We start from the raw sequence: 17,777 nt of genomic DNA, 5'->3' as shown, positions 1-17,777 counted from the left end.
TTCCATGTACTAACAATGCAGCTGAGTACGAGGCCTTACTCCATGGTCTCCGGATGGCCAAGGAGATGAACTTAAACCGGGTAAGGTGTCTGGGCGACTCAGATCTCGTGGCTCAACAGGTGTCAGGCAAGTGGGACTCCAAGGATCCTCTCATGGCGGCTTATCATCGTGAGGTAGATGCTGTGGATGGGAATTTTAAGGGTTATCAAGTGGAGCACATTGATCGAAGGAAGAATGAGGCGGCTGATGCTTTAAGCCGGCTGGGATCTCAACGTAAGCCGGTGCCACCTAACGTCTTTCTTGATATTCTGCATAACCCTTCTGTCAAGGTGCCTACTGAGGAAGAACTAGCGGTGCCAGACACAGAGTTGCATCATTGCAGTGTAACAGGGGCGTTTCAACGCTGTGTGTTGCCTGAAGAGGGACAAGAGATACTTCGTGAGATTCATGAAGGAGATTGTGGTCATCATGCCGGCTCAAAATCTCTTGTGGCCAAGGTCTTTCGTCATGGTTTCTACTGGCTCACGGCTCATGCTGATGCGGAGGATCTGGTCAGTAAATGTGATGGTTGTCAGAAGTTCTCACGACGTGCTCATGTGCCGGCTCAAAAATTGAGGATGATCCCAATTACTTGGCCATTTGCAGTCTGGGGGCTTGACATGGTTGGACCTTTCAAAAGGTCTAAGGATAGAAAGACACATCTCCTTGTGGCAGTGGATAAGTTTACAAAGTGGGTTGAGGCGGAACCAGTCAGTAAGTGTGATGCGGCCAGAGCGGTTCAGTTCATGAAAAAGGTGGTCTTTCGGTTTGGTTTCCCACACATCATTATAACTCATAATGGCACTAATCTCTCCAAGGGAGCCATGGAAGAGTTCTGTCAACGAGAACATATCCGGCTTGATGTTTCGGCTGTTACTCATCCTCAATTCAATGGTCAAGCAGAAAGAGCTAATCAAGAGATCCTGAAAGGTATTAAGCCCCGGCTCTTTGTCCCCTTAAAACAGACTCTGGGTTGCTGGGTGGAGGAGTTACCCTATGTACTATGGAGCATCAACACTACGCCTAACAGATCTACGGGTTACACACCTTTCTTCATGGTCTATGGAGCAGAGGCAGTTCAACCAAGTGACATCCGACACGACTCACCCCGTGTGGCGGCTTATGTTGAGACGGATAATGAGAAGGCTCGTCAGGATGCACTTGACTTGTTGGATGAGGAGCGAGACTTGGCAATAGCCCGCTCGGTGATTTACCAGCAAGACCTGCGCCGCTATCACAGCCGCCGGGTTAAGAGCAGAACCTTTCAGGAAGGTGACTTGGTACTACGGCTCATCCAAGATCAATCCGACATGCACAAGCTATCTCCACCTTGGGAAGGACCCTTTGTGGTCAGCAAGAATCTAAACAACGGGTCATATTACCTCATCGATGTTCGAGAGCACAAAGACTCGTGTAAGTCAGAGGAGGAGACCCGCCGGTCGTGGAATATTGCCCATCTTCGGCCTTATTATACTTAAGCCACCGGCTCTTAAGATGTATATATTTTTAACGATGTACATATTATATCAAGCAATAAAGCAGGACCTCTGTCCTTTTTTCCCATAAAGAATGTTTTTATGTCTTCTTTATCAGGTGGCGGAAACTACCAACAGGGAGCGGATCATATCTGAATCCGGCTTTCCCTTTGGTCCGGCTTATGATCATATCTGAATCTAGCCATGATCACTTGGGGGCTTCCTATTCAAACATAGGTCGTATTCGAACCAAAGAGAACATAGCTGTCAATACCCGCTTTATCGGCATATTGCCAAACCCACTTGGGGGCTTCTTGATCATATTTGAATCACAACTTAACCCCTTTGGGTCTGACATGGATCATATTCGAATCAGCGTCATTAAACAACTCTTATGGTCACTTGGGGGCTTCCTGTTCAAACATAGGACGTATTCGAACCAAAGAGAACATAGCTGTCGATACCCACTTGATCGGCATCGCCAAAGCCACTGGGCGCTATGTGATCGTATCCGAATCTTAGCTTAACCCCTTTGGAACGGTTTACTGGCGGTATTCGAATCAGAAGCCTGTGAATGTTGTTTATTATCCATCATAAGCATAATTATTTTGACTATCTTGAGACCTTCTAGAAAGCATTATGAGATGGTTTTCATTTCAATGTTGGTTACACCAGGTTGTTAAGTACTAGGTGAGCATCATACCAGCAGGAAAGATTATCAAAGGGATCGCAGGTATGCTATTATGATTATGTTATACAAATATAGTCGTAAACCGGCCTGTATATGATATCTTTGGTTCATATTCCGGGTTATCAACCCCGGCGCGATAAACCGCCAAGGGAAATTTTGTTTGTTTTATGTGCAGGATAAGGCAAGCAAAATTTAAATGCCAAGGGAATAAACGGTTAACATAAGCCCGAAATCTATAGCAATAGCGGCTTACGAAAGTGTTAAGCGCTCGGAACATGCGCGAAGGCATGACAGACAATGAGAAGTTGTTTCTACACTATTACAAGACTCCCCGAGCCTAAACAAATGAAGCATTGTTTTTTGCAAAACACCTGGCGACTTACTCTTTCGGCGGGCTTGAAGGCTCCGGGTTATCCTTCTCCGCCTCTTCGTCGGCTGTTTTGTCCTGGAAAGTTGACAAGGCCCAGTCAATGCCACTCAAAGCTTCAAACTCAGCTTCATCATCTATTAAACCGACTGGGTCCACTTCAGGGGCAAAAGTATGCTTACGAATAGGAGGGGTCAGGCTGACTTCATCATATGGAATGTTTGGAATTCTCCGATTCTCACTGTCATAGCCCTGAGAGTACTTGGTGAGGTCGGTACCATTCCCAATAAGGGTCGCCACGGGACGTATGACTTTGACACAGGCGATGAAGTCATGATCATAAAATACAGTACCGTCCTCCATCCAACTAGGGTATCCAAGAGCAAGGTCGGCCGGGTCTAGCTCTGGAAGCCATGGTTTTGCCCGGCTCAATGCGGCTACGGCTCCGGCTCTTGCGGATGCCCGCCTTAAATCCTGAATTCACCGAGGTAGCATAGCGAGATGCTTCAGCACGTCTTGCAAAAGGTGGGGAGTGGTGTTTGATAAGGCTACAATGGCCAAGGCACGTTGTGACCCGGAGTACAGCTGTTCCACTAAGGTGTAAACCGCTTTAAGCTTGATCAGCATGTTTTGCTTAAGGTTGATACTCCTGCGGCCTGTGTGTGTACAAGCATAACAGTAAGCCGGAGGTAACTATTACAATAGTCATTGGAAGATTACAATGTTTGAGGTTTTGCACAGTAACTTACCGAAGATGGCTGAGACCATTTGAGATATCTGTCGTTTTAAGTTGGACAGCTCGGTTGTTGCCTCTGCAAGAGATGCTTCTGCCGTCTCGGCCCGAGTCACCAGTGAAGCCTTCTCATCAACCCAGGCTTTCTTCTCTGACTCAAAATTTTTCTTCAACTTCTCATTTTCAGAGACACTGAATTCAAATTTGGAGTTGGCCTTCTGAGTTTCAATTTCTTGAGTTTCCAGACGACTCTTCAGGACAGCAAGCTCCGGCTCAAATTGACTTATGGTGCCCTGCATTGATACCAAGTTATGGTAAGGATCACGGTAAGGTAGCATTCAAAGTCCCAAGCATTTTACAAGTAAAGATACTTGGCACTTGGGGGCTAATGTATGCTGAAGAATTTTTAAACCTACCATACCGGGTCACACATATTTAGTCTCAAGCACTTTACAAGTAAAGATACTTGACACTTGGGGGCTAATGTGTATCGCAAATTTAAAACTATCATGTTATAACCGGGTTAAATATATTCTCCTTAAACCGGGCAAACTAACAGTAAAGCAGATTTCTAAGTCTACAACATATTTATTCATAAGCAATAGACTTGGGGGCTGGAACAGTAAGTAAGATTCAGGAAAAAGCATAAGTTATACCTCTGATTTGTGATGTATTTGTTTTACCATGTCAATTTCCAGGTCACAGCTATTATGCACTTGATTCAGATAGCCCGAAACTATATCACCAATGCTTAAGTGAGTATAATCAGCAATGCCCTGCTTGGCCTTTCAGCGTTCGACAAGTTCTTCCTTGGCACTACATTTGGCAAGGAAAGTAGGCCGCCCAGGTTCAACAAACTGACTTTTCACAAATTCAACTTCCAGTTCAGACATCTTGATCGGGCTAGGAGCTTTTGGGTTATTGGAGCTGTGGAGAGTATCTTCGGCAGGCGGGTCAGAAGTTGGCACCGGAATGTCAGAGGCTGGTTCAGGCTGCTGATGGGTGGAGCTGTCTGGAGTAGACATATCAATCACCGGTTCAGTCACAATCGGGTCTTGGGACGGCTTGTTCTTCTTTGCCCTCTTGCTGGGTTTCACTTGCATGCTGTTAACAAAGGCAGAAGGATGAATACTCAAAGCACGGGTAAGGTAAAGTTTAAGGTATATAAGGTTACATTACCCGGGAGCAGTTTTGAAAGCCGGCATGTTTGATTGCATGGACTCGCCGGAGAAAGGAGAGGTATCCTGATAATTGGAGTCAAAGGAATTGAGAGGTTGGTGAATTAAGCCCACTAAAGGTAAAGCAGAACGTAAGTCGGAGATAACCTCAGTCCGACGCTTCCTGGTTACGTCAGGTAAGCCGGAGGAAAGTTTTGTGTCTTGATTGGCCCGAGTCTGCCTCCGGTTTTCAAGCTGTTGTTGATTCAAAATAAATTGAGGATCTTGATAAGCTAGAGGATGTGAAAATCTAACTTTTCGGGTCACCCTTCGGATTTTTTGTTTTGGCAAAGGCTCTGAGTCGGAGGAGATTATAGTTACCTCTTCTTCAACTGCTTGACTGTTCCCTGTATCCTCCTGAAAGGATAGAATGTCAGTAAAATAACGACAAGGGAGTTAAGAAAGTTAAAGGATTACCTCTTCATCATCCGAAGAAGTATCATCCAATTTGAATAAGTCGGAGGCGCTGGGTTTCTTCTTCTTTGAGGTTCCCATCTTGGCGGCATTCCTTTCGGTTTTCTTGGCTGCCCTGGCTTGTTTGGCAGCATCATGGTCATATTTGACCTTCCAGAAGTAGTCATCGGCCTGTGGAAAAGGATAAAGAATTATGAGCACAAATAAGGTATAACATAGCAAAGAGTATTTATTAAGATTGATAACTCACTCCAGGGGCCGGGTTCTTCTTGCAGAAGGGAAGTAAGCCGAAAGCATTACTGGTTACAGTGCCCTCCTTCAGCAGCGACTGGGTCGTAGCATCCACCACATCATCTGGTAAGTCGTCAGGGCTATGGCGTAGCGGGTCATCTTTTTCGCCTGTGTAAGTACACATTAAGCCGGAATGGCGGCTTAATGGAAGTACTCGCCAAGTGACCCAGACTCGGACCAGATCGATGCCGTTTAAACCATTTCCCCAGAGAGCTTTGATCTTCTTAATGGTGGGATTGAGAGGCAGACGCTCGACGGCCGTTAGTTTGTCCGCTAGCAGATGGTTGGAATCAAGGCGCAGGGCACAGAAGCCAGGCAGAGGGCTCTCATCATCCGGTGAAGTATCCTGACAATAGAACCACGTCTGGTTCCAATCTTTTGGATGACTCGGTAGTTCAGCGTAAGGAAAAAGGAAATCTCTCCGCCGCTGAATTGAAATGCCGCCAAGCTCAAGACTAGGCCCGTTGGCACGTTCATTCTGCCGGTTCAAGTAGAAAAGTTCTCTGAACAATAGCAGACTTGGCTCTCTCCTAGGTACACCATGCAGAAGACTTGGAAATTGCAAATATTTGACACGGAAATGGGTCCAATGTCTTGAGGTCTAAGATCAAAGAAATTCAAAACCTCCGTGAAGAATTTTGTGCCGGGAGGAGCAAATCCCCGGTTCATATGATCCGTAAAAATTATTACCTCCCCTTCTTTGGGTTGAGGCCTCTCTTCAGAAGGGTCAGGGGCATGATAAGACATGACCTCCTTTTTTGGCAGATGGCCAGACTTCACAAATTCAGATAGTTTACTCTTAGTGACTATGGATGGGACCTAATTGTAGGTCACAGGGGCTTTGGTTGCCTTAGGTGCCATGACAACAGTTGGCCTACGACAAAATAAGAAGTTCCGGTTCAATTTTAACCTGGGAGAAATATCTTAATTATTCAAGATGGCGGCTTAAGAAGGGGCCTAATGATATGAGGATAACTATGCTACAGTATTTAAGCCGCCACAAATATCAAAAGCAGTTCCAACCTCTTAAGGTCATGAGAAGCAAGCAAGGTTCACAGTTTAGTGTCATTTATTTAAGCCGGCTACATGGACAGTTGTGTTTAAGAGTATTTGACAGAAGTAGTTTTCCGGGTGGTACAAACAGGTTTCATAATCTGCTACTGATATTTGGGATCAAAAAATGACACTGACAAGAAAATTTTCTAGACCTAAAACTAATGCAGATGAAGTTCAAGAGCTCGAATGGGGCCTCTGTGTAACAGAAAGGGATCTATCTACGTCCAACGTAGGTGCGAAAATCTACCATATCAGTTTCTACCATCTCCAAGATCAAGAAAAGCGGGTGTAATGGAGTCTATGAAAGGGAACTGCTAAACAACGAAGAACGCAAAGAACTCAAAGGTCTAAATATGGATCTAAGAAGCAGGAAAGAGAAGACTTACGGATGCAGGGTTACAGCGGAGGGTCGTCGCGTTTCTCTGGTCAAACCAGGTTGATGCAGCGGCCAGAGTTGGTGAAGACGAGATCTGCGATGGTGGCGGCGGTAGAGCTCGAGCAACAGAGAAGCAGCAAGAGGAAGGAGACGACTGGAAGGAGGAGAACGGGAAGACCTAGGTCACGCCTATTTATAAGGAAAGGAAAACTGAGATGGCGGAAGAAACGAGGAGATAAGAATTACTATCCAGCGGCCCCGACGCCTCGGTTTTCGGAACAGTCAATAAAGACAGAGATCCGTTGGGGGATATGGTGGAATAAAAAAAGGAATTTAAGAAAAGATGACGTCATGGCGGGTTAACATGGATCCAAAACATGACGTCAGGGCGGGTTAAAGAAAACCTTTTTCATAGTCAGAAGACTGAAGATTTATGTTTTAAGGTATTTTAAGATTGACATGAACAGGTTCAAATCAATCTGGGGCCTAATGTTGGGGATATAACTATTTGTGTAAGCCGCCCAGGAGAGGCCGGGTTACGCAAAGAAGACTTACCAGAAAGAAGACCAAGACCAAGCATGAAGATGGCGGTTCAATAAAGGGCTTAAGCCCATAGGCGACTTGAGGCCCGTTGTAGTAAACCGCCATAATGGCATGACTTGTATCATAAGGTAGATTTAACTAGTCACCGAGCCGGACACTGTTTATAAGCCGGTCAGGACTCTGTAAGCCAGAGGGCGTCAACCCGTGTATATAAGGGGACGACCTGCTCGCCGCTTAGGGCAAGAAACAACTCATCGAGAGCCGGGCATAGCGTATCTCGCTCCCTGGTCATCGAAACATCAATACCAACCCAACTAGACATAGGCCTTACCTTCACCGTAAGGGGCCGAACTAGTATAAAATCTCTCGTGTCCCTTGTCCCGATTAACCCCTTCAAGCTTGCTAGTTGCGATGGCTCCACAACTAAGTCCTTTCATGAGGACATTTGATGTGACAATTCCACGACAAGGGTTATGGTATCCAAAGGGCTCGAAGTTTCATCTAATTGGATTTTCATATGTTGATTATGCTGTTGACAAGGTTGATCGCAAATTGATACGTCTCTAATGTATCTATAATTTTTGATTATTCCATGTTGTTTAATTATCAATCGTGGATGTTTTATAATCATTTTATAGTCATTTTATATCATTTTTTGGTACTAACCTATTGACATAGTGCCAAGTGTCAGTTGCTATTTTCTGCATGTTTTTTACATTGCAGGAAATCAATATCAGACAGGGTCCAAATGCCACGCCAATTTATGTTGAGTTTCGATGGACTAGAAGGAAGAAGTTGGGCCCTGGTTGCACCTGGGGGAGTCCCAAGGAGGGGACAACCCACCAGGGTGCGCCAGGAGGCCCAGGCGCGCCCTGGTGGGTTATGCCCACCTCGGGTGCCCCTGGACCGACTCTTTGCTCTATAAATACCCCAATATTCCAGAAACCATAAGGGAGTTGACGGAATTTTCATCCAGCCGCCGCAGAGTCCAGAACCACCAGATATAATCTAGACACCATCACGGAGGGGTTCACCACTTCCAATGGTGCCTCTCCGATGATGCATGAGTAGTTCTTGTAGACCTTTGGGTCCGTAGTTAGTAGCTAGATGGCTTCCTTTATCTTGCTGAATTCTCAATACAATGGTCTCTTGGAGATCCATATGATGTAAGTCTTTTGGCGGTGTGTTTGTTGGGATCTGATGTACTTCGAGTTTTTGATCAGTTATATCTTTTTATATCAATGAAATTTATTTGAGCTATTTGATCTCTTATATGCGTGATCTCTTATAGCCTCGTATTTATTCTCCGATATTTGGGTTTTGTTTGGCCAACTTGACCTATTTATCTTGCAATGGGAAGAGGTGCCCGGTAGTGGGTTCGATCTTACGGTGCTTGATCCCAGTGACAGAAAGGGAACCGACACGTATGTATCGTTGCTACTAAGGATAAAAAGACGGGATCCATATCTTCCGCGATAGATAAACGGATCTTGTCTACATCATGTCATCGTTCTTATTGCATTACTTCGTTTTTCCATGAACTTAATACAGTAGATGCATGCTGGATAGCGGTCGATGTGTGGAGTAATAGTAGTAGATGCAGGCAGGAGTCATTCTACTAATCTTGGACGTGATGCCTATGTAATGATCATTGCATGGATATCGTCATAATTATTTGAAGTTCTATCAATTGCCCAACAGTAATTTGTTCACCCACCGTTTACTATCTTTTTCGAGAGAAGCCACTAGTGAAACCTACGGCCCCCGGGTCTTCTTTCTCATATATTTGCCTTGTGATCTAATTTTTTCCTTGCATTTATTTTCAAATCTATTAAACCAAAAAATACAAAAATACCTTGCTGCAATTTATTTGTTCCGCGATCTATTTGTCCCATCTACAAATTTACCTCACGTCCTTTGCCTATCTTGAGGCGCTGTACCCCGAAAGGGATTGACAACCCCTTTAACATGTCAGGTTGCAAGGTGTTGTTATTTGTGTGCAGGGGCTGTTTACATTGTGTTGCTTGGTTCTCCTACTGGTTCAATAACCTTGGGTTCATATCTGAGGGAAATAGATACCACCGCGGTGTTGCATCATCCCTCCTCTTTGGGGAAATACCGACGTAGCTTCAAGATTCATCACAAGTCCACCTCAGGCACATGTCACTTTCTTGGACGATCTCTTGTCTGTTGGTCTTCAAAGAAGCAGAACTGTGTATCACTCTCCACTACAGAATCTGAATACATTGCTGCTAGATCTTGCTGCGCTCAGCTTCTCTGGATGAAGCAAACTCTCAAGGACCATGGCATCAACATGAAGCATGTGCCACTCTACTACGACAATGAAAGTGCCATCAAGATTGCTCACAATCTAGTTCAGCACTCAAAGACAAAGCACATTCAAATCCGTCATCACTTTCTCACGGATCATGTGTTGAAGGAATACATTGATATCATTCACGTCAACACTGAAGAGCAATTGGCAGATATTTTCACAAAGCCCTTGGATGAGAAAAGGTTTTGCAAGCTGCGGTGTGAGCTAAATATCTTAGAATCCTCAAATGTCCTATGAATGGAAACGCATCCTAATGCTTATGCATGTTGATGACTTAGATATGCAACACACGAAGTAACTTGTATCTTTAATTCATGAAGACTTACCCTCTGAGTGTCAATACATTAATGTGGATTTTGACTTTGGAGCGCCACGATAATTGTGCGCCATGTCTGGGTCTAATACTTCCTATACGGTGGGTAATGCCACCACCAAACTTCCTTGAAGATTTTCATTTGGCGTCATGATTGCATTATCTTCATATTTGGTTTGTCTTCAACATTGATTTGACTTCAAAGTTTATCTTCGTATATATATATATATATATATATATATATATATAGGGCTGGACTATTCTGTTACCGGTAACAGAATATTATTCTGTTACCCTCACCCCCTATAAGGCGCGACGCGTCCACGACCAACCCAGCCCCAATTCGACCCACTTCCTACCGCCGGAGGCAGCCGTCGTGGTCGAGCGAGTGACGGCGGCAGCCGGAGCGAGGGAGCCCGCAACGTCGTGACCCGCCGACGGCGAGTTTGCATCACCGGCCCCCGATCCACAGCCACCACTCCCCCCGACGCGCCGCCATCTAACCATGTCGCCGGCCCGACCACCGCCACCATCGTTCGCCTCTTCCGGCGCCGGAGCATCCCCGCGCACCTCCCCACCGTCGGGCGGCGGAGCCTCCCCGTGCGCTTCCCCGCTGTCGGGCACCAGAGCCTCCCGCACGCCTCCCTCCGTCTGGTGCAGGAGCCTCCCCGCTCGCCTACCCGCCGCCTGGTGCAGGAGCTTCCCTGCACGCCTCCCCGCCGTCGTGCGCCGGAGATTCGCCTGGGCCGTGATCCACGCCTCCTGCCTCCTCCCCTCGACGGACCTCGTCGACACAGCTCCACCACAAGCACGGTCGTCTCCCCAACAACAATGGCTCCACCTTCCAAGTTCTTGCCAATACACCACCAACGAAGCGAAGATGGAGTCACATGCAACAAGATGCAGGTGATGAATCCTTCCCACACACATTACTAGCAACACCAAGTTTTTGAGATCTGGGTTTGAATGAAGATAGGTACCATGTTTTTGTCAATTTATCAGTTCATCAGTTTATCTGGGCTGCTATGCTCTACCAACATGTTACACTATTGGGTTCATGAGTACAAAATTGTGTGATGCACCTGTGCTGCATCAGTACATTGCAAATGCTTGCATCAGTTCATTTACACCCCTGGCACTTGATGCACAATTAGCATGTCAACGTTACTATCAGTGCATCTAATATGCTATCTTCAGTTCAAGTAAAAAAACTTAAAACATATGCGTCAGTCCAAGTAGATAGTGACAAAGGTTCAGCTACCACTGAAAAGTTGTATGTTGCTATTTCTAAGAGTACAAGTCATGTAGTTGCGTCAGTTCGAACGAGTAAAAAAACTGTTACTGAAAAAAATATATAATTGCTACACAGTAAGTTCAGTGATGCATAAACTGGCAGTACTTGTAATGTAGATGCATCGATGCACGATTAGGATGTCGAGATTACTGTCAGTGCATCTAATATGCTATCTTCAGTTCAAGTTAAAAAAACTTAAACATATGCGTCAGTCCAGGTAGATAGTGACAAGAGAATGCCCCAGTTACACAGTGAGTTCAATGATACATAAACTACGAGTACTTCTAGTGTAGTTGCATAAGTTATAGAAGAAACAATACAGCAGTACATCCGTGTTTGAACATGAACGTTCATCAGTTCGACTAAAAACGAAACCATATTAATCCCAAAACTGTTGAATGTTGTTTGCAGAAGCATGCAAGGTGGCGCACGCAGCAAGCATTTCATGAGCCAGACAGATATGGGGCACCACCTGGTTGGGTAACACCAGAAATACCGCCTGGATATTTCAACAGTACAGGCAGATTTGAAGATACACCGCAATCATCAGAAGCACGGACAGGTTCTTCTATACAGCAAACACCAATATCTGGGAATGCAAGCTTTGCCGCTGCTGGGTTGCAACAAGGCCAACAATATCACCAACAACAAATGTTTTCCTTCCCCAGCACATGCAAAAAGCCAAGGACAGGAAGCCATGGATGGGTTGCAAGAAGGCTTCCACCAGTCGCTCCGTCAACATCAATCATCTGTGCTGCAAAAGCAGTTGCGACGGGAAGACCAGGGCAAAAAGACAGAAATTTTGGCCAATCTAGCAGGTTCAAAAGTACAAGATATGAGCCATATAAACAGGAGCAACCTCACAATGAATCTGAGGGGAGACAGTCGTACAACGAGAGACGGAGATCTTCGTCAACGTTGCTCCCTCCAAGAGATGTATTGCTGCATGTGCCAAGGTGACACCACCGGCACCCATAAACCAGGGAGAACAACAAACACCAGAGGCAAGGCAGAGCTATACACATGTAAGTATCCATATAGAAAAAAATACAAGCATAGTCCATACCATGGTGTTGTGACCACCCCATCTAACATTTTTGTTTGGTCACTGTTGTGTGCAGCCACCTGACATTGAAGCTTATGTACTGCCAAGGCTAGAGATGAGGTTTGAAACTTTCGAAGAAACTAAGAACTTCTACAACGTATATGCAAAGCACGCTGGTTTTGCTGTCAGGGAAGGCCCCAAGTGTAAGACCCGAGCCTACCTTTATTGCACGTGCCATGGAGTTTATGAATCAAAGGTGTCTGAAGCAAATAGACAGCATAACAAGACAACGGCCAGAACTAACTGCGGGGCTAAAATGAGGCTGAAGAAGGAAAAGGATGGAACATTTGTCGTAAAAGAGATAGTCTGGGAACACAACCACAGGCTACAGCTCACCGCAGAAATGCTTGTCTTCTTGCACTCCCACAAAAACTTTGACAAAACAATCTTGGAGTACGTCAAGTACCTGCAGTTCAAAGGCGTTGAACATGCGCAAATCATGAGCATACTGGGCGGTGATGACCCTAGTAGCTACTTCCTCGAAATGAATGCCAAAGACCTGATTAACCTGTAAGTACAAACTTGTTATCCTCCCATGAACTGCCTCCGTCTTTTTTCCTCTATCAGTACAAATGTATCACGCAACGCATGACCTGACGCCAGTTCAACATGCATTTTTCAATGAACTTTTAATATGCAGGAAAGCAAAGAATTCAAGGATTGATGATGTGGACAATGTCCTAAAGACTGTCAACTTCTTTAGGGAGATGAAAGCTATAAACAGGGAATTTTTCTGTGACATGCAACTCGATGAGTCCAACAGAGTTAAGGACATATTCTGGGCGAACGCAAGCTGCCAAGGGGCGTATCAGGACTTCGGGGACTGCGTAACATTTGACACAACATATAAGACCAACAAGTACCATGTGCCACTTGGGGTGTTTGTCGGAACTAACAACCACTTACAGACTACATTCTTTGGTTTTGCCCTGATAAGAGATGAGGATGCAGATTCATTCAAGTGGTTGTTCAAGACATTTTTAAGGTGCATGAGAAGGAAGACTCCTACATGCATCCTCACAGGTACAACCGCTAAAACCACCCCCAACCACCACCCCCCTTCCAAAAAAGAAAAGGAAAGTAACACAAAAAATGTTGTGTCAGTTCTATTGGTAGATATGCACAACCATCTGCTGACCACTCAGAGTCTATTTTCTCATTACCAGACCAGTGCCCGGCAATGGCTTTGGCGATCGCAGATGTTTTCAAGAACACAGTACATAAGCTATGCCGCTGGCACATTATGAAGAAGTACAGGGAACACCTCGCATACCTGTATTTCCTGCACGACGACTTTAAGGATGAATTCACATCAATTCTCAATTGGCCCCTCATGGCAACTGAGTTTGAGGATGCCTGGAAAAGACTCATGGATAAGTACAACCTCCACGATGATGCCACAATGGTGGGCATGTGGAACAAGCGTGAGAAATGGATATCAGCCTACTTCAAAGAAATTTTTTGCGCCAAAATGACATCCACACAGCGAAGTGAGAGCATGAACTATGTGCTCAAGAAGAACTACGTAAATGAGAGACATAACCTACACCGGTATGCCAGCCAGGTAAACTCCTGCGTCAAAACTAGGAGGTAGACAGAGAACCAGGAGACAATGGGTAACCGGGTATAGCTCTATCACTTGTCGTAAGACAAAAAATTACATGTTTACTAAAGTAAAAACTTTATTAGATGTTTTTCCTGCGAGAAAACTAACAATTCGGTCATCATTCTTGCATCTGCAGAAGGAACAAAACATGCTGACCTACTATGGGTTTGACACCCAGATGGCAAAGCTGTACACACGAGCTGTGTACAGCGAGATCAGAGATAGGCTGAAACTGAGCACACTCTTCACGGCGACAGAGACGGAAGAGCCCAAAAAGTACCTAGTGCGCTACAACCACCCGCAAAAACTGTCTGTGTGGGCTCAGCACGCATTCCAGGTGGTTGCAGACCCTGTGGGAGAAACATATGAGTGCGAGTGCAGGCTATGGGACCACACAGGTGAGGACTACAAAAAAGATGTTACATACTGTACTACTTTTTTTGCAAAGTTTTTGTTCGAATGAAATGACAAAAAACATGTACCTCTTCCAAAAACAAATACAAGTCTTTTCTGCGTGCATGTACTGTGCATGATGCAGACAATTAAGGCTGCCAGCATTCTAGAGAAATACATACTCAGGAGATACACCAAACGCCCGAACATCCAGCCAACATTTGACAGAAATGACTTGAGGACAGTAGCGTCAAACAAGGCATCCCAATACTACATTGAAAGCTCACTACTGACGCTGAACATGAGGGTGCATAGAAAAAGCTGGAGAAGCCAAGAGCAAATGGCAAGGTCGCGGGTCATCATGGACAAACTTGAACAAGAACTCGACGCCATGCATTCTGCTGAAAATGGAGGTGTCGCGGACAATGAAGCCATTGAGTAGGATATTGCTACAATGTTATCCGAGATGAACCATCTAGGCTCTATTGACCCGTTTGAGAACGAGGAAGAGGAGCAACAGCAACCGGAGCTTTCCCATGTGCACACTCAAGAGCGCCGACAAACTCACATGCGAGATCATGAGCTTGATGGTGCTGTAGGCGAACGACATGACAATAGCACATCCTACCAACAGCAGCAGGAAAGGGTGATTAAACCCCCAATATTCTCAAACACAAAAGGGAGGAAGAGCAAGATGCAAGCAGCGAAAGCAGCAGCCAAAAAGCCACCACGCCCCATCAAGCGCGTGGAATTTGGCCCGGACGGCAAACCCCTCGGGATAAGGGCATGCGGTTTCTGCAACGTCGTGAGAAACCATAACTACCGCACATGCCCACTCCGCACAGATGCCACTGTCAACAAGAACAAGCAGATTGGAGCCACCCAGCTTTCTACCAATGGAGACAACACACGTAACAGCTACACTTGCCGCAAGTGTGGCGGAACTGACGGACATAATGCCCGCACGTGCAAAGTGGGCAAGGAGGTTAGTGGAGCTGAACATAAACAGGGCAAGGTACAGAGTTCCAAGCAATCAAATGAAGACGATGAAGAAGAAGAGTTTGATGAGAATAATGGCCAATCAGACGAAGACAATGAAGATGACAGTGTCGGGGGCGAGGAAACTGAAACTGACGATGAAGCTGCCAAGGCTCAACCTGGAAAGAGCGCCGGCAAGGCACAACATTCGGGGACAGTTAGGAGAAGCTCAAGACTGAACAATACATAGTGGTTATCCTGCTGCGTCATCTAAAAAATAACCTTGTAGTCTCAGTTGCATCAGCACACAATCAGGAAGCATTTCACACAAACTGTCATTACCAAAACTTATTTAGCTTTATCGTCGATTTCTCGATCAGAACTAAAGTTATTTTTTAGTTTCTGATTTGTGCCTGCTAAAGCAGTGACATTATTATGTAAACCATTTGATAATCATTTTGAATGCAGTCACAAAATACGTTTGAAAAAACTTATCTAGATATATCTGACGCAAAACGCTACTGTGAACCAGTAACTCGGGAAAAAATATATCAAGGAAAAATTTAAACTCTTGTAGTACATCAGTACTGATAACTCTCAATCGTCAGTACAAGGCTGAGTACAGATCAGTACTGATATAATTTCTGATTTGTGCCTGCTGAAGCAGTGACATTATTATTTAAACCATTTGATAATCCTTTTGAATGCAGTCACAAATAAATTTGAAAAAACTTATCCGGATATATCTGACGCAAAACGCTACTGTCAACCAGTAACTCAGCAAAAAAAATGTCAAGGAAAAAATTTAAACTCTTGTAGTACATCAATACTGATAATTCTCAGTCGACAGTACAAAAGGCATAGTAAAACAAACACACCAGTGAACGACTCAAAAAAATCGTTTTGAAAAAACAAAGCTATGCCTGCTCCTGCCAGTCCCAATTCAGAAACACCATCATTACATAAAAATAATTACCTGAAGCAAAATGCGAATATAATACATCCTGTACTGGTGAAAATCTAATTTATCTGTAAAAAATACTCACAGATTATCTTGATATAAACAATCCTTTAAAAAATACGAAAAATTGTTTTAAAAAAACATTAGCACCACACATAGTCTCACTGGTATTTGGTACGTTCAATTACACTTCAATCACCAGTCCGAGTACGACAGTAGAGGAGTTCAGACCTCCATCAACACCGACGCTGACACGTGCAAGTGGGATAAGCAGCTGATAAGTACAGCTTGACTATACGAATCGGTGCCACAGTAAAATGCCATCATCACCACCGCAGAGACGTGCAAGTGGGATTTGGCAGGTCATAAGTACAGCTTGACAAGACTAGTCAGTTCAACAGTAAAAACCATTTCACTTGGACGGTTAGTTCTTCCACGCCACCATCCGCGCCACCCACTGAGCGGTTGACACAAGGGACTGCAAACGGTGACCCCACGCCACAACACCCACTACACACACGCCCCCGAACGAACCGCCTCCCACAAATCCCCGTCCACGCACTGCACAAAATCCCATTCTCTTCCACCTCTCCCTCGTTCCCACAAACCACCATTGCCGCTTCCATTTCCACTGCACACAAACCAAAAACTTCTCTCTCCAAAGCCCACAGTCGCCGGAGGAAGGCCATGGCGGAGGAACCGTCCGCCAAGCGTCATCATGCCGAGACGTCGGACAAGAGGAGCAACCTCGTCGACATTAACGTCCCCGGCGAGAAGCGCGAGTACACAACAACCCTCAAAGGGGTTGAGCTCCACGGCAACGAGACGCTGGAGATCGTCTGCACCAGCGTACCAGAAAAGGCCGACGAGGTGATCTCCAGGCTCTGGATGAAGCTTGGCGGCAGGATTCGTAGGATCGTCGGCGTTGGTGTGCACTACACCAACGAAGATGAACCTCCCCAGATGGCAGCAGTCCTGCAGTTGTGCGTCGACGAACTCTACTTGGTGTACCACATCGCAGCGTCCACAAAATGGTGAGCAATCCTACTCATTTGCCCTGCATATGGTTTATCTGTTTTATTAGTATTGTATCCTAACAAATTAATCACACTTGCTTTCCCAACTAGATGTACTAGTGTGGTTTGTGAAAAGTGGATGCACTACTGCATTTTCTCAAGTAGATATACTATAAATGTATTTTTGAACCTGATGCACTGGATTACTATTTGGAAAATCTTGCGGAAGATTAAATTCTGAAGTTAATCGACTAGTGTAGTTTCTGAAGTTGATACAATAGAGTATTCTATGTACTCGATGTATTAAAAAGATGTTTCTGAACTTGATGTAGTGAAGTATTTTCTGAATTTGATCTAATGTTATTTTCGTAAGAAAATAAACTAAGGACTTGGTGAAGCACTGGTTCTGTGTTATCCCATTTCAGCCAAAATAGACTAAACTAGTACCAATGCAGAACATACAACATTGACTGGAACTATGTATAATCCAAGAAGAAGAATAACATGATGTACTTAATTTAATTTCAGAACTTTCTTTACTAGTTTTTGAAGTACATTCATCCATCGTTTATCC

Source organism: Triticum aestivum, chromosome 5B (assembly GCF_018294505.1).
Source record: "Triticum aestivum cultivar Chinese Spring chromosome 5B, IWGSC CS RefSeq v2.1, whole genome shotgun sequence".
Taxonomy (NCBI): domain Eukaryota; kingdom Viridiplantae; phylum Streptophyta; class Magnoliopsida; order Poales; family Poaceae; genus Triticum; species Triticum aestivum.
Note: the sequence above shows the minus strand (reverse complement) of the source record.